Source organism: Nicotiana tabacum, chromosome 4, assembly GCF_000715075.1.
Source record: "Nicotiana tabacum cultivar K326 chromosome 4, ASM71507v2, whole genome shotgun sequence".
Taxonomy (NCBI): domain Eukaryota; kingdom Viridiplantae; phylum Streptophyta; class Magnoliopsida; order Solanales; family Solanaceae; genus Nicotiana; species Nicotiana tabacum.
The window spans coordinates 123,511,545-123,536,889 of record NC_134083.1 but is presented as its reverse complement, the minus strand read 5'-3'; positions in this window follow the sequence as shown (position 1 = coordinate 123,536,889).

The window sequence follows — 25,345 nt, the reverse complement described above, 5'->3', positions numbered from 1 at the left end:
TATTTTTTCTCAAAATGCCAAACATCGACGAAAACTCATTTCCTTCAATTCGCTTATCCTCTCACCTTCACGAATTTACATATCACTTATTTGAAAATAGCATAATACTTATAATCCCAAAATAAATCTCATTCCCGAACTTACGTCGATTAACTTACGATGAAACTTTAACCTATGAAAATACGGAATGTAACATCTTATTTCCGAGCTTTCATCAATTTATTTATGGCGTACTTTCATGTAAAAAAAGAAGGGTTGTGACCCAACCCTAGTATGGGTACTTAATGGGTGATTGATTTAGGGCTTATTTATGATTGGGTATATGATATTTAGCCTAGTTCTTGCTTGAATTTGAGAATTGATGGTTGCAAATATTGATTCATGCCTAATTGACTTAGTCTCTACTTGAGAAAGAAAGACTAAGTCTAGGAAAATTTGGCTAACAAGAAATTGATAGCCCTAATTAAAGGGTCGAATCTAGAGATAGTAAGACCCGACTTGAGCATCTATCACTTCTTTTGTGAATTACCCATTTGGACTTGACAAAGCTAAATTGGGCAAAATCACTCAAACTACCGAGAGGTATAGAGTGAGTAATCGCGTTTGATTGCTATATTACATCTCGACCAACCAAACATGCCCTAAAGCTCTCAATCCGTTAGGTAACAAACTAGGCAAAAGTTACAGCCCTAGATCTTTTATAATCTAAAAAACAACAATACCAAAAACATTGTTTCTTAGCTTTACAATTACAGCATTAGCATAAGATTTAGAAGTAGAAAAGAAACAGCCGAATATGTGGAAGTGCAATCTTGGGCACGTCATATACTTAGACTAGGTATATACCTAATCCAACATAAAGCTCTCTGTGGAATCGACCCCGACTCGTGTTGGGTATTTATAAAATACATCGACCGCCTCACAATCCCAATAAGTGGTGTGAGTTTGGGCGACATCAAGGAGCGGGCTCGCAGGTGCGGCCCAAAGTTCACAGATGTCACGACCCAAACCAATGGGCCGCAACGGGCACCTGGTACCTTACTCAATCGAACACTAACATAACATATCTTTCTTATTACATCATCATAGGTAAGTGGGCCAGAAAGGACGTCATGAGATAACCAGAGTAAACATGAGGGAATACCCGACATAGAATGACCCAACCTGATATAGAAACTCATACCTATGACATACAGGCCTATATGGCCAATGTGATCCATTATATACTTAAAATATAGGCCGACAAGGCCATTAAAGTATCCGTTTACATGACATCTATCTACAAGCCTCTAAGAGTACATAATTATCATAAAGGTTGGTACAGGGCCCAGCCATACCAAACAATACATATCTAAATCATACTGACCAAACAAGCAACTCCGGAGCAAATGGAGCGCACCTGATAGCCTACTTGAAGGACTCTCGACCTGTCTATCGGGACCTGCGGGCATGAAATGCACCGTCCCCAGGCAAAAGGGACGTCAGTAAAAATAATATACCGAGTATGTAAGGAATGAAAATCAATAAATAATAGACATGAGAGAAACATGGAGTAAAAGACTCAACATGTAAGTCTGAACAACTCTTTGAATCATTAATATTTACAATATCATGCATATGCGTATAAATGTCATACCATGCTTAGGTATATGCGTTCATAACATCATCAAGCCTCTGAGGGCATCCCATCATATCATCTCGGCCATTGTGGGAAAATCATCAACGTATACCAGCTGATCAGGTAGTGGTGCGTATATAACACTGTAACCTTTTCCCATATCCCATATACATATATATACATATATACGCGTATATAACACCATCTGGTCATGGTTCAATGTACATGTATAAATGAATGCAATGCATCAGAAGTACGTCAATAAAATCTTTCGGAGTATCATAAGACCATTATGTCTTTCATTAATATCATGATGTAAACTTTATCAACTTACGTAGTTTTTGAGACACGTGAACAGATGATAGAACAATAGAACGCATGGGGAATCAAGAACATAGGCATCTCTTGTATTTCTATGACTAAAGTCATTTATGAAACTGGTGCATTTGCTCATTTTATTTGTATCGTATGGATCATGCCAAAAGGAAAGAAGGGATAACCTTAACATACCTGAGCCGATTCTCTTGACAATCCCTCTAACACACGTCAATTGCGACAACACGTAATGGTGGATCGAAGTAGGGAATCCGTATAATATTCTTGATAAGGATTGCACCGTACTCCCTTAGAATCGTAAAATCCCGTTGCTCTTACGCAGTATAATTTCGTATGAAATTTTTCTTAAGACCGTTACCTTGCTGAATATGACCATCTTTAATGTGTGATTTTAGAGAAGCCTCACGTTACCATTGCAAATTTGAGCTAATCATGTTACCTTGCAAATTCGTATGAATATCTCTTAAATGAATTAGAGATCTTATACATTAGTGGGTGTGGGCCCCACTAAGGTGATGACTAAGCCTTCAAAATGACACCTTATCAAGTGACTTTAAGAGTCATCAATTGGCAAGGTTTGCTACCACGTTTGGGCTTCAAGAATTTTATCCAAATGTCTTAGTTAATTACCAATTTCTTTATTAACTTGGTAATTTCCCACTAATCCAACCATTAACCAATTACCTACGTAATTTAATATTATCTCAAATTACTTAAAATACTACTCACTTTTAACACACCCTATACATCTTACTATCATGGTCATGTGGTACCTTGTAGGGCACAAGTCCATAAATATCGAGTATTATAACTCAGACTGTATTTTGTCCCAAAATGCCAAACTTTGACGAAATTCATTTTCTTCGATTTGCTTACCCCCTCACCTTCACAAATTTATTCATCACTTGTTTGAAATAGCATAATGATTATAATCTCAAAATAATCTCATTCCCGAACTTGCGTCAATTAACTTACGACGAAACTTTAATGTATGAAAATGCGAGATATAACATCTCATTTTCCAAGCTTCCATCAATTTACTTATGGCATACTTTCACGTACGAAAACATAGGGTGTAAAATCATTCCCCCCTTTGGAACATTCGTCCTCGAATGTTGACTGATGCACCTATCATTCTCATAACCCATAGCTTTTGTGAATACTTTAATACTCTTCTTTCAATTTAGGCAACTGTTCTTTGAATAAATCCAAAGGCAAGGGAATTCCCCCCTTTAAGCCTCTTTCTCACACCACGACTTGTAGTCGGAATCCTTCCAATCTCGTAACTGTTGTTACCTTCTATCATGTAGCATGTACTACTTTAACCTTGTAAGTGCGCCTATGCGACTCTTCTTTCCTTTGTAAACATACACATAGCTTGGCAATATATCCCTCTGGGCATCTATAGGTATACTAAAGTTCTTTGCTCGGTACTTTGTTGAACTTACGAATATTGCTATATCTTGTTTCATAGACCCAGTTATCTATCCGTATGACTTTACTGTATCTAGATAGGTCATATTATACCATAACTCTTACTTCGATTTATCGTTGCTGAGGTCTGCTACAAAACTCCAGGTTACTCTCTCGCTGCTTATCATGTATGTATAAATCTAAGTCCTTTAATACTTCATCGTTACTGTTTATCTTAAGAATGACGGCCTAATCTCATCTCATACTTTGTAACTTTTATCCATCCATTGTTGATTCACCTCAATATTGATCAACAATCTACCACTGATAACTTGAAACCTCTTACATAATCACTAGGGCTCACGTTGCATCGACGAGCATTTGAAGTGATTTTCCTGATCCATCTGGAGGCGATACTATACTTCCATAACAGTATTTCATAGTATCCCAATGTGATTCACCTTATGTGGGTATTTTAATCATGTACAATTCATGAAATCCCCCCCCTTTTTTTTTTCTTCAAATCATTACTCAATCGAAGGCCAAAACGTCATCCTTTATCTATCACAATTACACCTTTTTTCTACTACCAGGGCAACATTCCATCTTTTCTAAATACTATTAGTTTTAGACTCCTTTAAGTTCATTCAGGCTATACTGAACTTTCTATAACTTAGAGAAATCGTTAGCTCTCTTATTTTCATGGGTTTAATCCCGAGGTCTTATCCATTCTCGTTATCTTCTCACTTGACTTTCCTTATCCTTAGTCATGTCTTCCTAAGACCTTGTCACTCTACCATACTTTAGCTTGCGACCTACACACATCTATTTATACTACTCGTAACCTTTCTTCAACTTGCTTGCACCCCAGATATCCTTATGTTATTCTGGAATATCAAGCGAGACATCACGTCGTCTCAAACTCTTCTTTACTCTTTTAACTAGACCTCTCGATACCTAGAAACCATAGGCTGGGAGATATGCCACTTACGATTCCGCTATCATTCTTGGATACTGAATCCAGTGCTTCTTTCCCTCTATCTGAAGTATGGACTATTCAAAACCTTCTGTATTTGGGTATCTCGTACGTTATTCACCTTTACCTTACTTACCTTAAAATCTCGCATCAAATCTTCTATCTCCTTCATGACCTCCCTTCCACATAGGTATAATTCACATCCATGACTTGAAGCTCTATTGTAATACTTGCACCTCTAGTGCATATACAATCTGGTGGGAGCTTCATACTGACTTATTATGAGGCTGGTACTCTTCTATCTGGCTTTATTGTAGAGCCGTCATAGAATATGGATGTTGTACTATCTCTCTTGTACCTCTTATATTAAGAGTGATCCTGCAATGTTCTTAATCACGAGGTCTATAATTTTCTGGGTCCAATAGTCAGATTGCTGATTTACTTGGTTGATGTAACTTTTTAGTCTCCTCTTCCTTCTGATCACCCTTTTATGTAGGCTTAAGCTATTTTCCGATCTGCGACTTATGGTATTAGTTATTAATTTAGCCTTTCATGGACGCTATGGAATATCCATAATACAATCTTCTGACAATTCAGTCCTTTGTCTATGACCTGGACTCAATTCCTTCTTTTAACTTATACCAGAGTCTTCTATGGCAGTATGATTGTCAACATATATGCTGCATGGGTAATACTACAAAATCTTAAGTGCGTTCATAACGTAACTAACTCTAGATCATTGATCGAATAATTCCTTTCGTTCCTTCTTAGCTTCCTTTAAATATAAACAATTACTTTCCCTGGTCGTTCTTCCACTTGTTGCATGAATACTTGGCTTATATTAGTGTCCACACATATTGATGTTCCATACAACCCATATGATCTTGAATATCACCTTTTGATTGATTTGTTTTTTTTATTCTTCCCATTCATTAGACACGATAGGTTTCACTTTCTTATGGAGTGCGTACAATGTGGTTGTAAGAGTGTTGTTACAAGGCCATTTCCTCTTTAGGTCACTGTGCTTAGGTTGAAGCCTTCTTCCTTATTTTCTTGGCTAGTCTTTCTGTATAGAGTACTTAGGGAGGACCCTTTCACTCTTGTAAAGCTACGAGCTTATTACATCGTATACTCGACAGAATTTTTGATGTCCTTCCTCGCCTATAATTATCCATAGTTACTTACCTCCATGCGCTTGTGCTTGTAGGGTTGCTTCTGACTTGATATTTTGACTGACTTCCCAGTGGCACTCTCTTTTATTTTCGTAACACTCATACGGTACCTTTAACTACCCCAACTCCTATTTAAATATTTGTCAAGGATCACAATGTCATATCTGCGAGACTGAATTCCCCATGTTAGGGTTCACTATGTTTATCTTGCACGATTTTTTGATTTATCTGTAACCTCTTGTTTAGCCATAACTAGGCTCTTCTTGAATCAATTACTAACTACTCATTGGCGCATTCTCATATCGATATTCCGCAAAATCATTCTTGGGTTATTTCCTTTGTCTTAACTTACATCTCGCACTGGCTCTTTATCTATCAATAACATCTCGGACAGGAACCCTTACTTTCTTTCCTTGACGTCGTGTTTGCATAATGTTCTGGAATTGTAACAAATCTGTAAAATTTGAATAAGTGCAATCTCATCCCTTTCTTATTTTTATTGCATTCTTCCTTTACCATTCCATAGCTACTAGAACCACTTAATTTTGACTTAATGCCACATCACTTCGTATTCCCCCTTTAGGGGAGTACTAAGATTTAGTGCTACGATGATCTACCTATAAATGTTTTACCTATTAACCTTTAGTGTCTTTTCACATCATCGATGACCCTTACTCGCCTTGCGGTAATCCTTCTGTACCAAGGATAACAAAATTCCTTACTCACGAGGGTGACACTTAGTGTAACTGGCACATATAATCCCTTAAGCTTAACTTTGCTCGCATTGCTTACTTTAGGGAAGCGTCTTTCTGAATGACCATTCTCTGAATTTCTCATGAATCTTCTTCTGTTGTCCATTCTATTATCGCCAGAATGCAATATGAAATTCTCATGATGCCGACCATTATAAAATCACTCAGTCCCTAGTTCATGTTTAGTTTATCTAGTTCACCAATCTATTATTCTAGGGTATAACTTTTCCTTTTGGTAATCACGTTAGAGACACGAACTTATTTCTCGGAATGAGGATATGACTGTGTGGCCTATTCTCTTTTATGGTCTCAAGGCCTGTGACCTCTCATCTTTTCCTTCACTTGGCTGTAGACTCTGTAATACTGTCATATGTTTTTGATCTACCATTGTCATCCATGTATCACATCTTACTCATAATGCTTTATTAACCCTCTTCTTATTTTCCTGCTAACATGTATGTCTATCACTTTATTCTGAAAATTCCAACAAGACATTCTTTTGCTTTTAGCTCCCCTTGCTCTATCCACTAGCTCTTCGAGTTGCCTAACATTCTCTCCCTACTAGGGATGGGAGCCACACTAAGGTAATATTTATTCCTTCCAGGATTCAAGTTCCTTTCTTTGTAATTTTTGTTTTGAACATTCTAGTATTCATGTCTAGCTATACTATTCTAGATTGTACCATCTGGGTGTCTCACAAGGAGATCTATTAGCACATTTGCAATTACCTTCGGAAATGTCAACTAACACAAACAATCCATCCATCATTTTGGGTTACTCTAACCCCAGCCGAATCCTGATATCCCGTCCTTTTCTCGAACCATATCTGTTAGCTCCCATAAGGCATAGCTGAGATCGATATGGCCGATTGTACATACACCTGTTACTGTTGAAGGTAACTCAAAATAGCTTATATTTCTTTTCCTGAATGGTAAATAATGATAATCTTCATTAACTGGGTATGTTGTATCCTTCTTCACCTTACTTCTTCTACTTGCTGAAACTTGTGTCTACCTTCCAATTCTCTTATTCCTTTTTACCGTAAGAGTGGATAAATATTCTTGCCTTAAAGCTCCTTATTAGGAACCTTACACATTTTAGTACACTCATGATCTGCTGAAGAACTCACATTTATTCATCATAAGCATGATGCAAAATTGAGTTCCACTAACTCAACTCTTCACCCTCCACATGTAATCTCTTACCAATTGTCTTTCTGGATGTAGGTATCATTGTATTATGAATAAAATCGAATATAGGAGTTTGAATTATAACAAGTAAGCTCTACCATACGATCTAGAGTAAGAAGAAAGAGTGACAGTCCTAAATGCCCTGTAGCCTCCTACTTATAAGTGTGGTGCACAACACACTCATAAACAAGACTCTACTAGACACGGCTTGTAGACTCCCTAGGACAGAACTGCTCTGATACCACTTGTGTCACGCCCCAAACTAATGGGCCGCGATGAGCACCCGGTACCTTACTCAACTGAATACCAATGTAACGTATCTTTCTTATAACATCACCATAGGTAAGTGGGCCAGAAGAGGCGTCGTGAAATAATCGGAGTAAACATGAGGGAATACGTGACATAGAATGACCCAACCTGATATAGAACCTCATACCTGTGACATACGGGCCTATAAGGCCGATGTGATCCATTATATACTTAAAATATAGTTCGACAAGGCCATACAAGTATCCGTATACATGATATCTATCTACAAGCCTCTAAGAGTGCATATTTATCATAAAGGTCGAGATAGGGCCCCGCCATACCAAACAATACACGTCTAAATCATTCTGACCAAACAAGCAACTCCGGAGAAAATGGAGCGCACCAACATCTTCCGCTGAGCTGATAGCCTACTTGGAGGACTCTCGACCTGTCTATCAGGACTTGCGGGCATGAAATGCAGCGTCCCCAGGCAAAAGGAATGTCAGTACAAATAATGTACCGAGTATGTAAGGAATGAAAATTAGTAAATAATAGACATGAGAGAAACATGGAGTAAAAGACTCAACATGTATGTCTGAATAACTCTGTGAATCATTAATATTTACAATGTTATGCATATGTATATAAATGTCATACCATGATTAGGTATATTTTTATAACATCATCAAGCCTCTGAGGGAATCCCATCATATCATCTCGGCCATTGTGGGCAAATCATCAATGTATACCAGCTGATCATGTGGTGGTGCGTATATAATGTCGTAACCTTTTCCCATATCCATATATATATATATATATATATATATATATATAACGCCATCTGGTCATGGGTCAATGTACATGGATAAATGAATGCAATGCATGAGAAGTACGTCAATATAATCTTTCGGAATGTCATAAGACCATTATGTCTTTGATTAATATCATGAAGTAAACTTTATCAACTTACGTATTTTTTGAGACCCATGAACAGATGATAGAAGAATAGGACACATGGGGAATCAAGAACATAAGCATACCTAGTATTTCTATGAATAAAGTTATTTATGAAACTTGTGCATTTGCTCGTTTTGTTTGTATCGTATGGATCATGCCAAAAGGAAAGAAGGGATAGCCTTAACATACATGAGCTGATTCTCTTAACAATCCCTCTAACACACATCAATTGTGACAACACGTAACAGCAGATCGAAGTAGGGAAAATTCCTTATGATATTCTTGAGAAGGATTGCATCGTACTCCCTTAGAATCGTAAAATCCTATTGCTATTACGCAGTATAATTTCGTATGAAATTTTGCTTAAGACCGTTACCTTGCTGAATATGACCATCTTTAATTTGTGATTTTAGAGAAGCCTCAGGTTACCATTTCATATTTGAGCTAATCATGTTACCTTGCAAATTTGTATGAATCTCTCTTAAATGAATTAGAGATCTTATACCTTAGTGGGTTTGGGCCCCACTAAGCCTTCAAAATGACACCTTATCAAGTGACTTTAGGAGTCATCAATTGTCAAGGTTTGTTTCCACGTTTGGGCTTCAAGAATTTTATCCAAATGTCTTAGTTAACTACCAATTTCTTAATTAACTTGGTAATTCCCCACTAATAAAACAGTTAACCAATTACCCACGTAATTTAAGAATTATCTCAAATTACTTATAATACTACTCACTTTTAACACACCTTATACACCTTACTATCATGGTCATGTGGTCCCATTATAGGGCACAAGTCCATAAATATCAGGTATTATAGCTCAGACCGTATTTTATCCTAAAATGCCAAACTTTGACGAAATTCATTTTCTTCGATTTGCTTACCCTCTCACCTTCATGAATTTATTAATCACTTGTTTGAAATAGCATAATGCTTATAATCTTAAAATAATCTCATTCCCGAGCTTTAATGTATGAAAATGCGGGATATAACATCTCATTTTTCGAGCTTCCATCAATTTACTTATGGCATAATTTCACCTACGAAAACATGGGGTATTACAGCAGATGCGGTCCCAGCCATTTAAGTCATTTTCGCACCTGCGATGGATTTCCCGCAGGTGCGGTTGAAAGCTTGCATAAGCGGGTTTACTCAGTAGAAAAATAAGATTTCGAGGGTTGATTTCCCATTTTGATTTTGGGAGTTGGAGAGCTCAGTGTGAGGCGATATTTCGAGATTTCTTCAAAGAGATTGTTGGGATATGTGGTTCTAACTCGGATTGGACTATATTTCATGAATCTATTGCTGTTTTCATCTTCTAATTAGGGATTTGAGTTGGGAAATTGGGGGAAAATGGTAGAAACTTTATAGGCTATAATTTCGAGTTTTGGAAGGTGATTTGAGGTTGGATTCGAGTAATTCTTGTATGGTTAGACTAGTGAGTGAATAGGTGTTCGTAATTTATGGCTTTTGTCGGAATTTGAGGCGTGGTCCCGAGGGTCGGGTTGAGCCTATTTCGGATTTTGGCTTACAATTCTTATTTTTCTTGTGGAATTCATTCTTTTATCCTATATTAATTGTATCGTATTGCTTGTGGCTAGATTCGAGGCGTTTGGGGACTGATTCGAGGGGCAAAGGCATTTCAAAGTAGGATTTTGTGCGGCTTTGGCTTGAGGTAAGTAACAATTTTAAATCTGGTCCTGAGGGTATGAAACCCCAGATTTTTGGTATGATGTGATTATTTTGGAGGTGAAGCACATGCTAGGTGACGGGAGTGTTGGCGTGCACCGTGGGAGATTGTGACTTGGTCCATCATGTGAGACTGTAAAGTCAAATATCTTATTGTTAATACCTATTCTCTCTGTCTTATAGAAATTTGACTGTCATTCATTTTAGAAACCATGCTTAAGCCATATGATATCACTGTTAGAACCCTCAGCGGTCGGTTTCTCATTGAATTAGCCGCTATTTGTTGTCTTGTACTCAGTCACAACTTGACTTGAGCGTCATATCTCCATTTCTTCTTATTTTCTTCTTGATACTTGATATTATCTCTTTTGGCTGATTTGTATGATTTCTGAAAGTTTGAGAGGGATAGAGAGGTTAGTGACTGAGATGGGGCCTGAGTGCCGAGCTTAGAGTTATATGAGGGTACATGGATCGAGTAGCACGACGCAACTAGCCTTTTGGTATTTATGGACTGTGGATCGGGTTGCACGCTGCAACGAGCCTTATGGCTACTTATATGACTGGGTTGGGCTGCATGCCACAACGATATAGCGCTTGGGCTAAAAGGAGCCCCTCCGGAGTCTGCACACCCCCAGTGAGCGCATGTACCTATTGAGTGTGTGTACTGAGGGTTGAGAGCCGAGTGATTGAGCTGTTGTGACGAGTTGAGTGATTATTGCCCTGAGAGGTTGTACATGCTTTTCATTTGTTGATGCACTTAGTTTCTATTTGTCATTGTTGTGAAATTTCTGAAAGATGTTATATCCGGATCACCTGAACTTGAACTGTATAAAACTGAGTTGGCTTAAACTTCCAGATTTGAAAGCATGTATATTCTTTGCTGGAACTATTGAAAATGAACTATATTTGTATAGATCGTAACTACCTCCTCAGTTCCTTATTTATTTTTGTTACTTACTGAGTTGGTTGTACTCACGCTACACCCTGCACTTAGTGTGCATATCCAGGTGTTCCCGATCATAGCGGGTGTTGATAGTTGAGCAACTGATTCTAGAGACTATCGAGGTAGTTGCATGGCATTCGCAGGCCTTGTCTCTCCTTCATTATCTTTATCGCATTTCAGTTCTTATTCCTTAGATGTTGTATTAGACTACTCCTAGTATAGATGCTCATGTACTCAGTGACACGCCGATGTCGGGTTAACATTTCCGCACTTATGCTATTGGGTTTTACCCCATTTTTATGGAAACAAAAACTCTGATCATTTTAAATGTCTTAATTCATTTCTCTTAAATGTTGAAAGTGTTTTGGAAGTGTCGGCTTGCCTAGTATCGCGATAGGCGCCATCACGGTGGGTTAGATTTTGGGTCGTGACAAGTTGGTATCAGAGCCTAGGTTACATAGGTCTCACGAGTCATGAGCAGGTTTAGTAGAGTCTTGCGGATCGGTACAAAGACGTCTGTACTTATCTTCGAGAGGCTCCCGAACCCTTTGGAAACTTCACATTCTTGAATTCTTGTCGTGCGAATCTTTTGATTCTGGTAACTAAATTTCTATTGTTCTAATTCTCTCATAGATGGTGTGGACGCGTACTACGGGGCAAGATGGATAGCCACCAGTACCACCAGTCAGGGCCGCGAGAGGCTGAGGTCACGGTAGGGGCAGAGGTGCAGCTCGCACTGCAGCTAGGGCATCACCTGCAGATCCACCAGTTGCCCCAGTTCAGGAGCAGGCTCCAGTTGTGGACGAGCTTGTGGGACCAGCTCAGGCACCACGTGTGCCTATTGTGATTCTAAGCGTTAAGGAGGCCTTAGCTCAGATCCTGACCACGTATATTAGTCTTGCTCAGGTGGTCTCTATTCCGGTCACAACAGCCACTTCTCAGGCCGAGGGAGGTGCTTAGACTCCCGCCGCCTGCACACCAGAGCAGGTGGTACAGGGAATCCAAACACCGGGGGCACCACCAGCTCAGATGATTATAGCTACTCAGGACTATGTGGTTCCTGTCATGCATGATGATGAGCAGCGTCGATTGGAGAGGTTTGGGAGACACCAGCCTCCATCTTTCAGTGGTGTCGAGGGAGAGGATGCACAGGGCTTCTTGGATAGGTGCCGGAGGATACTCCTTACCGTAGGTATTCTAGAGGCCAGTGGGGTCTCGTTCACTACTTTTCAGTTCTCTGGGGCTGCCTTCAGTTGGTGGAAGGCTTACGAGAGGCGTAGGCCGGTCGGCACAGCACCCCTTACATGGCAGCAGTTCTCCGGTCTATTCTTGGAGAAGTTCGTGCCACAGTCCCGTAGAGTGGAGCTGCGCAGGCAGTTCGAGCAGTTTCATCATGGTGATATGTCTGTGATGCAGTATGAGATGAGATTTTCAGAGTTGGCCCGTCATGCTATCTGGTTGGTTTCCACAAACAAGGAGAGGATCAGGAGGTTCATAGATGGCCTCACTTTTCAGCTGCGATTGCTTATGACTAGAGAGAGAGTGTCTAGTGCTACTTTTGATGAGGTTGTTGACATTTCTCGTTAGATTGAGATGGTACGCCGCCAGGAGTGGGTCAAGAGGGAGGCCAAGAGGCCTCGTGGTCAGGGTGGATTTAGCGGTGTTCCTTCTGGGGTCAGTTCCACCACGGTAGATTTCATCCTTTCAAACATGCTCAGACGACTCGCCCAGTTCACCGTGGTGCATCATCTAGCCATGGTTCACACAGTTATCAGTAGGGCCATTCATCTCTCAGTGCTCTCCCAGCTCAGAGTTCGTCCCGTGCTCCATCGGGTCAGGGTTCGTCTATGCCAGGTCCTTCTACCAGTTATTTCGGTGCCCGGGGCTCCCTTCAGTCCCCAACACCAGCACCACGGAGTTTCTATGAGTGCGGAGAGTTTGGTCATATGAGGAGGCAGTGTCCCGCTCAGCCAGCTCGGGGTGGAGTCCAGTCAGCTAGGGGCTTCTCTATCACGACCCAAACTAAAGGGCCACGATGAGAACCCGGTACCTTACTCAATCGAGTACCAACGTAATCGTTTATTTCTTATTACATTATCATAGGTAAGTGGTCCAGAAGGGGCATTAAGAGATAAACAAAATAAACACGAGGGAATACGAAACATAGAACGACCCAACCTGATATAGAAACTCAAACTTGTAACATACGGGCCTATAAGGTCAATGTGATCCATTATACACTTAAAACATAGGCCGACAAGGCCATGCAAGTATCTGTATACATGAAATCTATCTACAAGCCTCTAAAAATATATAATTGTCATAAAGGTTGGGGCAGGACCCCGCCATACCAAACAATACAGGTCTAAATCATACTGATCAAACAAGCGACTCCGGAGCAAATGGAGCGCACCAACATCTTTTGCTGAGCTAATGGCCTAATTGGAGGACTCTGGACCTGTCTATCGGGACCTCCGGGCATGAAATGCAGTGTCCCCAGGCAAAGGGACGTCAGTACAAATAATGTACCGAGTATGTAAGGAATGAAAATTAGTAAATAATAATATGAGAGAAACATGGAGTAAAAGACTCAACATGTTAGCCTGAACAACTCTGTGAATCATTAATATTTACAATGTCATGCATATGCGTATAAATGTCATACCATGCTTAGGAATATGCGTTCATAACATCATCAAGCCTCTGAGGGCATCCCATCATATCATCTTGGCCACTGTGGGCAAATCATCAACGTATACCAACTGATCAGGTGGTGGTGTGTATATAATACCATAACCTTTTCCCATATCCCATATACATATAATATATGCGTATATAACGCCATCTGGTCATGAATCAATGTACATGTATAAATGCCTAAAATGCATAAGAAATACGTTAATAAGATTTCTCGGAATGTCATAAAATCAATATGCCTTTCGGATAAACTTTATCCAATACGTATCTTTTTCTGATACCCATGAACAGAAGCTATAATAATAATTCACATGGGGAATCAAGAATATAGACACCCCTAATACTTCTATGAATAGAGTCATTTATGAAAATTATGCGTTTACTTGTTTCGTTTGTATAGTATGGATCATGTAAAAATAAAGAAAGGATAGCCTTAACATACCTGAACTGATTCTCTTGACAATCTCTTTAACACCTGTTGATTGCGACAACACGTAACGGTGGATCGAAGTAGGGGAAAATCCGTATGATATTCTTGAGAAAGATTGCATCGTACTCCATTAGAATCGCAAAATCTCACGTTGCTAAGATACTAAGAATTCTCGTTTGAATTTTTGAAGATGCTTGTGAGATTTTGTTGAATTATTGAAGATGAAAATTCTCACGTTACTCATGAATATGCATCTCTCTTTATGAAGTAAAGAGATCCTTAAATGTGTGAGCTCCATCCGTTGCCTAGAATTGCAATTCTCTTAGAATTGCAAATGCAACATATGTATTTTTATGGCTTATATTGGAGTCTTTATTAAAGAGAATGGGCCCCACTTTAGGATGACTTGGCCATAAGATCTTCTAGTTGTGACACCAAGTACATAACTTAAGAGTCATTTTTAGCTAAAGCTTCTTGGCTTCCACGTGGGGGAATTTGTCCCCACCTATTAATTATCCACAAATCCTTAATTACATGGTTAATCTCCCATTAAACCAATAATTAACCAATTACCCACATTATGAGAATTATCCCAAATTACTTAGAATACTACTCGCTTTTAACATACCTCATACACCTTACTATCATAGTCATGTGGTACTTTGTATGGCACTAGTCCATAAATACCGGGTATTATAGCTCAGATCGTATTTTATCCCAAAATGTCAAATTTCGACGCAATTCATTTTCTTCATTTTGCTTACCCTCTCACCTTCATGAATTTACTCATCATTTGTTTGAAATAGCATAATACTTATAATCTCCAAATAATCTTGTCCTTGAACTAATGTCAATTGTCTTACGACAAATTCAACATACAATACTACAGAGTGTAACATTGTCGTAATAAAATACTACGAAGCATAAAATCATCGTAATATAATACTGTGAAGCGTAACATTATCGTAATATAATACTACGGTGCGTAACATCGACGTAATACTGTGGGGCGTAACATCATTCCCCCATTTGGAACATTCGTCCTCGAATGTTTACTTATGCACTTATCATTTTCATAACCTATGTCTTCCAAATACTTTAGTATTCTCTCCTTTCTATCTAGGCAACTGTTCTGTGAGTAAATCCAAAGGCCAATGCATTTCACCATCTAGGCATCTTTCTCATACCACGACTTATGGTCGGAATCCTTCCAATCTCGTAACTGTTGCTACCTTTTAGCATGCAGCCTTTACGACTCTAACCTTGTAAGTGCGCCTGTGTGACTTTTCTTTCCTTTTTCCTCTAATTTTTTTTTTCAAATCATAACTCAATCTAAGGCCTAAACGTCATTCTTTATCTATCACAATTACACCCTCATTCTACTACCAGGGCAGCATTCCATCTCTTCTAAATGCTAATAGTCTTAGACTCATTTGAGTTCATTCAGGCTATACTGAACTTTCTATAACTTAGAGAAACCATCAGCTCTCTTATTTTCATGGGCTTAATCCTGAGGACTTATCCATTCTCGTCACCTTCTCACTCGCCCTTTCTTATCCTTACTCCCGTCTTCCTAAAACCTTGTCGCTTTACCATAGTTTAGCTTGCGACCTACACAAATCTATTTATATTATTCGCAACCTTCCTTTAACTTGTTTGCACCATAGATTTCCTTATGTTATTCTGGAACATCAAGCGAGACATCACATCATTTCTAACTCTTCTTTACTCTCTTAATTAGACTTCTCGATACCTAGAAACCATAGGATGGAAAATATGCCACTAATGACACTGATATCATTCCTGGATACTGAATCCCAACGCTTGTAGCCCCCTATCTGAAGTATAGATTATTCACAACCTTCTGCACCTGATTATCTCATACGTTGTTCACCTTTACCTTACTTACCTTAAAACCTCACATCACATCTTCTATCTCTCTCATGACCTTCCTTCCACATAGTTATAATTTACATTCACATACTTGAAACTATATTATAATACTTATACCTCTGGTGCATACATAATCCGGTGGGAGCTTCATACTAACTTCGTATGAGGCAGGTACTCTTTTCTAACTGGATTTATCATAGAGCCGTTATAGAATATGATTGTTGTACTATACTATCTCTGATATTAAGAGTGATCCTGCAATGTTCTCAATCACGAGGTCTATAATTTTCTTGGTCCAATAATCAGACTCCTGATTTACTCAGTTGATGTAACTCTTTTGTTTCCTCTTTCCTCTGATCAACCTTTATGTAGGCTTAAGCTATCTTCCGATCTGTTTATCCTTTCATGGGCGCTATGGAATATCCATGATATAATCTTCTACTGATTCAATCCTTTGTCTATGACCTTGACTCAATTCTTTCTTTTAACTTATACCAGAGTCTTTTACGGCTTGTATGATTGCCAACATATATGCTGCATGGATAATACTCCAAAAACTTAAGTGCACTCATAACATAACTCACTCTGTATCATTGATCAAATAATTCCTTTCGTTCCTTCTCATCTTTCTTTAAATGTAAGCAATTACTTTTCCTGGTCGTTTCGCCACTTGTTGCATGCATACTTATCTTATCTTAGTTCCCACGCATGCCGAAATTTTTCGTGCAACTCATATGATCTCGAATATTACTTTTGCTTTTTTCTTCCCGTTCATTAGCCACGGTAGGTGCCACTTTCTCATGGAGTGCATACAATGTTGTAGTGAGACTGTTTTTACATGACCATTTCCTCTTTAGGTCACTGTGCTTAGGTTGAAGCCTTCTTCCTTATTTTCTCAGCCAGTCTTCCGTTGAAGTACTTAGGGAAGACCTTCTGACTCTTGCAAAGTTGCGAGCTTATTACATCGTATAATTGGCGGAATGTTTTTTGATGTTCTTCCTCGCCTATAATTATCCGTAGTTACTTATTTCCACGCCCTTATGCTTGTAGGGTTGCTCCTGAACTGAAGTTTTGACTGTCTTCCCAGTGAGACTATATTTTATTTCCATAACATTCATATGGTACCTTTAACTACCCCAACTCTTATCTGAATATTTCTCAAGGGTCACGATGTCGTATCTGCGAGGTTGAATTCCCATGTTGGGGTTCACTATCTTTATTTGGCATGATCTGTTGATTTGTCTGTAACCTCTTGTCTAAATATAAATAGGCTCTTCCTGAATCAACTACCATCTACTCGTTGGCCCATTCACATATCAATATTCCACGTAATCTTTCTTGGGTTATTTCCTTTGTCTTAACTTACCTTCACACTGGCTCGTTATTTATCAATAACATCCCAGGCAGGAATCCTTGCTTCCTTTCCTTGACTTCGTATTTGCATAATATTCTGGAATCGTAGCATATCTGTAGGATTTGAATCAGTGCAATTTCATCCCTTTTCTCATTTTTATCGCATTATTCTTTACCATTCCATAGTTACTAGAATTGATTAATTCTGACTTAATGCCACATCGTTCCATAATTCTCCCTTTAGAGGAGTACTATGATTTAGTGCTACGATGATCTACCTATAGATGTGTTTACCTCTTCATCTTTGGCGTCTTTCCACATCATCGATGATCCTTACTCGCCTCGCGGTAATACTTCTGTACCAAGGATAACAAAATTCCTTACTCGAGAGGGTGACACTTAGTGTAACTGGCACATACATTCTCTTAAGCTTAACTTTGCTCACCTTGCTTGCTTTAGGGAAGCATCTTCCTGAATGACCTTTAAGGGTTATTCTTCTGTCGTCCATTCTCTTATCGCCGGAACGCAATATGAAATTCTCATGATGCCGACTATTATCAAATCACTTAGTCCCCAATTCATGTTTAGTTTATCTTGTTCATTAGTCCATGCTGATTTCTTATTACCCTGGGGTATAACTTTTTTTTTGGTAATCACGTTGGAGTCACGAACTTATTTCTCAAAATGAGGATATAACTTTATGGCCTATACTCTTTTGTTGTCACAAGGCCTGTCACCTCTCATCTTTTCCTTCACTTGACTATAGACTCTGTAATTCTGTCATCTTTTTGATTTACCGTTGTCATCCATGTATCACATCTTACTCATAATGCTTCATTAACTCTCTTCTTATTTCCCTGCTAACATCTCTATCTATCACTTTATTCTGAAAACTCGAACAAGACATTCTTTTGCTTTTAGCTCCCCTTGCTCCATCTATTGGCTCTTCGGGTTGCCTAACATTCTTTCTCTACTAGGGACGGGAGCCACACTAAGGTAATATTTATCCCTTCAAGGCTTCCAGTGCCTATCTTTGTAGTACTTATATCTAGTTGTACTATTTTAGAGTTCACCCTCTGGGTGTCTCACAAGGAGATCTATTAGCACATTTGCATTATCCTTCGAAAATGTCAACTAACGCAAATGATCCATCTACCATTTTGGGTTACTCTAACAATAGCCGAATCCTCATAACCCGTCCTTCTCTTAAACTATATCTGTTAGTTCCCACAGGGCATACCTGAGATGGGTGTGGTCGATTGTACATACATTTGTTACAGTTGAAGGTAACTCAAAAGGCTTATATTCCTCTACCTAAATTGTAAATACTAATAATCTTCATTAGTTGGGTACCTCGTACCCTTCTTCATCTTGCTTCTTTTACTTGTTGAAACTTGTATCTATCTTCTGAATTTCTCATTGCCTTTCACCATAGGGGTGGATTGATATTCTTGCCTTAAGGCTCCTTATGAAGAGGCTTACACATCTTAATGGTGGATAGATATTTTAGAAATGTCTATCAAGAGGCTTGGAAATGTCTATCAAGAGGCTCCTTATCAAGAGGCTAATACGTCTTAGTGGTGGATAGATATTTTGGAAATATCTATCATGAGGCTTGGAAATATCTATCAAGAGGCTCCTTATCAAGAGGCTTACACGCCTTTCACTATAGGGGTGGATAGATATTTTGGAAATGTCGGCTTGCCTAGTATCGCGATAGGCACCATCACGATGGGTTAGGTTTTGGGTCGTGACAAGTTGGTATCAGAGCCTAGGTTACATAGGTCTCACTAGTCATGAGCAGGTTTAGTAGAGTCTTGCGAATAGGTATGGAGACGTCTGTACTTATCTTTGAGAGGCTCCCGAACCCTTAGGAAATTTCACATTCTTGAATTCTTGTCGTGTGAATCTTTTGATTCTAGTAACTAAATTTTTGTTGTTCTAATTCTTTCACAGATGGTGAGGATGCGTACTACGGGGCAGGATGGACAGCCACCAGTACCAACCATCAGGGCCGCGAGGGGCCAAGGTCGCGGTAGAGGCCACGGTAGTGGCAGAGGTGCAACTCACACTGCAACTAGGGCAGCACTTGCAGATCCACCAGTTGCCCCAATTCAGGAGCATGCTCCAGTTATGGATGAGCCTGTAGGACCGGCTCAGGAACCACCTGTGCCTATTGTGATCCCAGGACTTCAGGAGGCCTTCACTCAGATCCTGCCCGCGTGTACCAGTCTTGCTCAGGCGGTCTCTATTCCAGCCGCAGCAACCACTTCGTAGGCCAAGGGAGGTGCTCAGACTCCTGCCTCCCGCACACTAGAGTAGGTGGTACAGGGATTCCAGACAACGGGGGCACCACCAACCTAGCCGGTTGCAGCTGCTCAGGACTATGTGGTTCCTGTCATGCCTGATGATGAGCAACGTCGATTGGAGAGGTTTGGGAGACTCCAACCTCCATCTTTCAGTAGTGCCGAGGGAGAGGATGCACAGGGCTTCTTGGATAGGGGCCAGAGGATACTCCGTACCTCAAGTATTCTAGATGCCAGTGGGGTCTCGTTCACTACTTTTCAGTACTCTGGGGCTGCCTTCAGTTGGTGGGAGGCTTACGAGAGATGTAGGTCGATCGGCGTAGCACCCCTTACATGGCAGTAGTTTTCCGGTCTATTCCTGGAGAAGTTCGTGCCACAGTTCTGCAGAGAGGAGCTGCTCAGGCAGTTCAGGCAGCTTCGTCACGGTGATATGTCTGTGACGCAGTATGAGACAAGATTTTTAGAGTTTGCCCGTCATGCTATCTGGTTGGTTTCCACAGACAAGGAGAGGATCAAGAGGTTCATAGATGGCCTTACTTTTTAGCTGCGATTGCATATGACTTGAGAGAGAGTGTTTGGTGCTACTTTTGATGAGGTTGTCGATATTGCTCGTCATATTGAGATGGTTCGCAGCCAGGAGCAGGTCAAGAGGGATGCCAAGAGGCCTCGTGGTCATGGTGGATTTAGCGGTGTTCTTTCCGGGGGTCAGTTCCACCACCGTAGAGGTCGTCCTTTCAGACATGGTCAGACGACTCGCCCAGTTCACCGTGGTGCATCATCTGGCCATGGTTCACACAATTATCAGCAGGGACATTCATCTCTCAGTGCTCTCCCAGCTCAAAGTTTGTCTTGTGCTCCATTGGGACAGGGCTTGTCTATGCCAGGTCCTTCTACCAGTTATCCTGGTGCCTGGGGCTCCTTCTAGTCCCCAGCACCGGCACTGCGGAGTTGCTATGAATGTGGAGAGTTTGGTAACATGAGGAGGTAGTGTCCCCGCCTAGTGGGAGGTCCAACTCAGTAGAGTAGACAGTCTATAACATCAATACCAGTTTCTTCACCACCCGCTCAGCAAGCTTGGGGTGGATCCCAGTCAGATAAGGGCCGCCCAAGAGGGGGAAGCCGATCAGGGGGTGGCCAGGCCCGTTTCTACACTCTTCCTGCCAGACCAGATGCCATTTCTTTGGATGATGTGATTACATGTATTATCTCTTTGTGCCATAGAGATGCCTCTGTATTATTTGACCCTGGTTCCACTTATTCATATGTGTCCTCGTATTTCTCTTATTTTTTAGATATGCCCCGCGAGTCTCTAGTTTCACCTGTTCATGTGTCTACGCTAGTGGGCGATACTATCATTGTGCACTATGTATATCGGTCATGTGTGGTGACTATTGGGAGTTTGGAGAGTAGAGTGGATCTCTTGCTGCTTAGTATGTTCGATTTTGATGTAATTTTGGGTATAGATTGGTTGTCTCCATGTCACGACCCAAACCGATGGGCCGCGACAGGCACCAGGTACCTTACTCAACCGAGTACCAATGTAATGTATCTTTTAGTATCATACTATTATAAGTAAATAAGATGGAAAGGCTACCATGAGATAACTAGAATAAAACATGAGGGAATACTCATCATAGGACGACCCAACATGTAATACAAACTTATACATATGACATACGGAATAAGACCAAAATGATCATTCGTATACTGAACATAAGCCGACAAGGCCAAATAATCTCTCACGCACATGACATATGTTTACAAGCCTCTAAGATTAGATAAATTCATAAGGGTTGGGACATGGCCCCACCATACTAATCAATACACGTCCAATCATACTGAGCAAATAAGCAACTCTAGAGCAAATGGAGCGCACCAACACATTCTGCTGAGTTGATAGCCTACTTGGAGGACTCTTGACCTGTCTATCGGGACCTGCGGGCATGAAATGCAACGTCCGCAGGAAAAAGGGACGTCAGTACAAATAATGTACTGAGTATGTAAGGAATGAAAAGCAGTAAACAATAAACATGAGAGAAACATGGAGTAAAAGACTCAACATGTCTGTGTGAATAGCTCTGTGAATCATTTAGCATTTATAATGTCATTCATATGCGTATAAATATCATACCATGCATAGGTATATGCGTTCATAACATCATCAAGCCTCTGAGGGCATCTCATCATATCATCTCGGCGACTATGGGCAAATCATCAATGTATACCAGCTGATGAGGTGGTGGTGCGTACATAATGTCGTAACCTTTTCACATATCCCATATATATATATATATATATATATATATATATATATATATATATATATATATATACATATATATACGCGTATATAACTCCATCTGGTCATGGGTCAATGCACATGTATAAATGAATGCAATGTATGAGAAGTACGTCAATAAAAACTCTAGGTATGTCATAAGACCATTATGCCTTTGATTAATATCATGAAATAAACTTTATCAATTCACGAATTTACTGAGACCCATGAACAGACGATAGAATAATAAGACATATGGGAAATCAAGAACATAGGAACCTCTAGTATTTCTATGAATATAGTCATTTATGGAAATTGTACATTTGCTCGTTTCGTTTGTTTCGTATGGATCATGTCAAAAGAAAAGAAGGGATAGCCTTAACATACCTGAACTGATTCTCTTGAAAATCCCTCTAACACACGTTAATTGCAACAAAACACGTAACGACGGATCGAAGTAGGGAAAAATCCGTATGATATTCTTGAGAATCGCGATTTCACGTTGCTGCAGTTTCATACGAATTTGTTGAGCTCCATCTGTTCCTTAGTAAGTCTTAGCATCATTCTTTTAATAAGGTACGAGATCAAGTCTTAGCATCACACTTTTAATAAGGTAGGAAGATCTCTTAAAGTTACATGTTGTGGGCCCCACTTTGATGATGACTTGGCCACAAATCTTACCAATTTTTTGCCACCTTGAAATGTGACTTAAGAGTCACAAATTTGGCTGCCACGTTAAGGATTTATCCAAAGCCTTAATTAATCACCCACCAACTTTTAATTAACTAGTTAATCTCCCATTAACCAATAATTAACCAATTACACATATAATTAAGAATTATCTCAAATTACTTAAAATACTACTCACTTTTAACATACCATATACACCTCACTATCATGGTCATGTGGTACCTTGTATGGCACAAGTCTATAAATACCGGGTATTATAGCTTAGACCGTATTTTATGCCAAAATGTCAAACTTCGACGAAACTCATTTTCTTCGATTTGCTTACCCTCACACCTTCACGAATTTACTCATCACTTGTTTGAAATAGCATAATACTTATAATCTCAAAATATTCTCATTCCCGAACTTACGTCGATTAACTTACGACGAAACATTAACATACGAAAATTTGAGATGTAACATCTCATTTTCGAGCTTCCATCAATTTACTTATGGTGTACTTTCACGTACGAAAATATGGGGTGTAACATCATTCCCCCCTTTGGAACATTCGTCCTCAAATATTGACTGATGCACTTATCATTTTCATAACTTATGTCTTCCGAATACTATAGTACTCTTCTTGCCATCTAGGCAACTGTTCTGTAAATAAATCCAAAGGCCAGGGCATTCCCCCCTTTAGGCCTCTTTCTCACAACATGACTTGTGGTCTGCTACCAAACTCCAGGTTACTCTCTAAGTCCTATAATTCTTCTTCATCACTATTCATCTTACGAATGATGGCCTATTTTCATCTCATACTTTGTAACTTTTATCCATCTATTGTTGATTCACCTCGATGTTGATTAGCAATCTACTACTGATAACTTAGCCACTTATGTAACACTACCTCTAGGGCTCACGTCTCCTCGGGGAACATCTGAAATGATTAGACTGATCCACCTAGGGCGATACTATACTTCCATAACCGTATTTCATAGCATTCCAATGTGATCCATCTTATGGGGGTTATTCTACTCTTGTGTCGTCCATGAAATCCTTTTTTTTTTCAAATCATTACTCAATCAAAATCCCAAACGTCATCCTTTATCTATCACAATTACACCTTTATTCTACTATCAGGGCAGTATTCTATCTCTTCTAAATGTTACTAGCCTTAGACTCCTTTGAGTTCATTCCGGCTGTACTGAGCTTTCTATAACTTAGATGAACCATCGGCTCTCTTGTTTTCATGGGCTTAATCCCGAGGACTTATCCCTTCTTATCGCCTTCTCACTCGCATTTCCTTATCCTTACTAATGTCTTCTTAAAACCATGTCGCTCTACCATACTTTAGCTTGCGACCTACACATATCTATTTATACTATTCATAATCTTCCTTCAACTTGCTTGCATCATAGGTTTCCTTATATCATTCTGGAATATCAAGCTAGACATCAAATCATCTCTTACTCTTTTTTACTCTCTTAATTAGACTTCTCGATACCTAGAAACCATAAGTTGGAAGACATGCCACTGACGACGCCGCTATCATTCCTGGATACTGAATCCCCGCACTTCTAGCAGTCTATCCGAAGTATGGACCATTCATAACCTTCTACATTTGAGTATCTCGTACGTTGTCTACCTTTACCTTACTTTCCTTAAAGTCTCACATCACATCTTCTATCTCTTTCATGACCTCCCTTCCACATAGGTATCATTCACATTCACAATTTGAAGCTCTATTATAATACTTGCACCTCTGGTGCATACACAATCCGGTGGGAGCTTCATACTGACTTCTTATGAGGCTGGTACTTTTCTACCTGGCTTTCTCGTAGAGACATTATTGAATATGGTTGTTTTACTATCTCTCTTGTACCTCTGATATTAAGAGTGATTCTACAATGATCTCAGTCACAATTGCTATAATTTTCTGGGCCCAATAATCAGACTTCTGATTTACTTAGTTGATGTAACTCTTTTAGTTTCCTCTTCCCTTTGATCAGCCTGTATGTTGGCTTAAGCTATCTTCCGATCTGCGGCTCATGGTATTAGTTATTACTTTAGCCTTTCATGGACGCTATGGAATATCCGTGATACCATCATCTAATAATTCAATCCTTTGTCTATGCCCTGGGCTCAATTCTTTCTTTTAACTTATACCGGAGTATTCTACAACTATATGAATGTCAATATATATGCTGCATGGATAATATAATACTCCTAAATCTTAAGTGGGTTCATAATGTAACTAACTCTGGATCATTGACCGAATAATTCCTTTTGTTCCATCGCAGCTTTCTTTAAATGTAAGAAATTACTTTTCCTGGTCTTTCTGGCCCCTTGTTGCGTGCATACTTAGCTTATCTTAGTTCCCACGCATGCCGGAATTTTTTTTCTTTTGTGCGACTCATATGA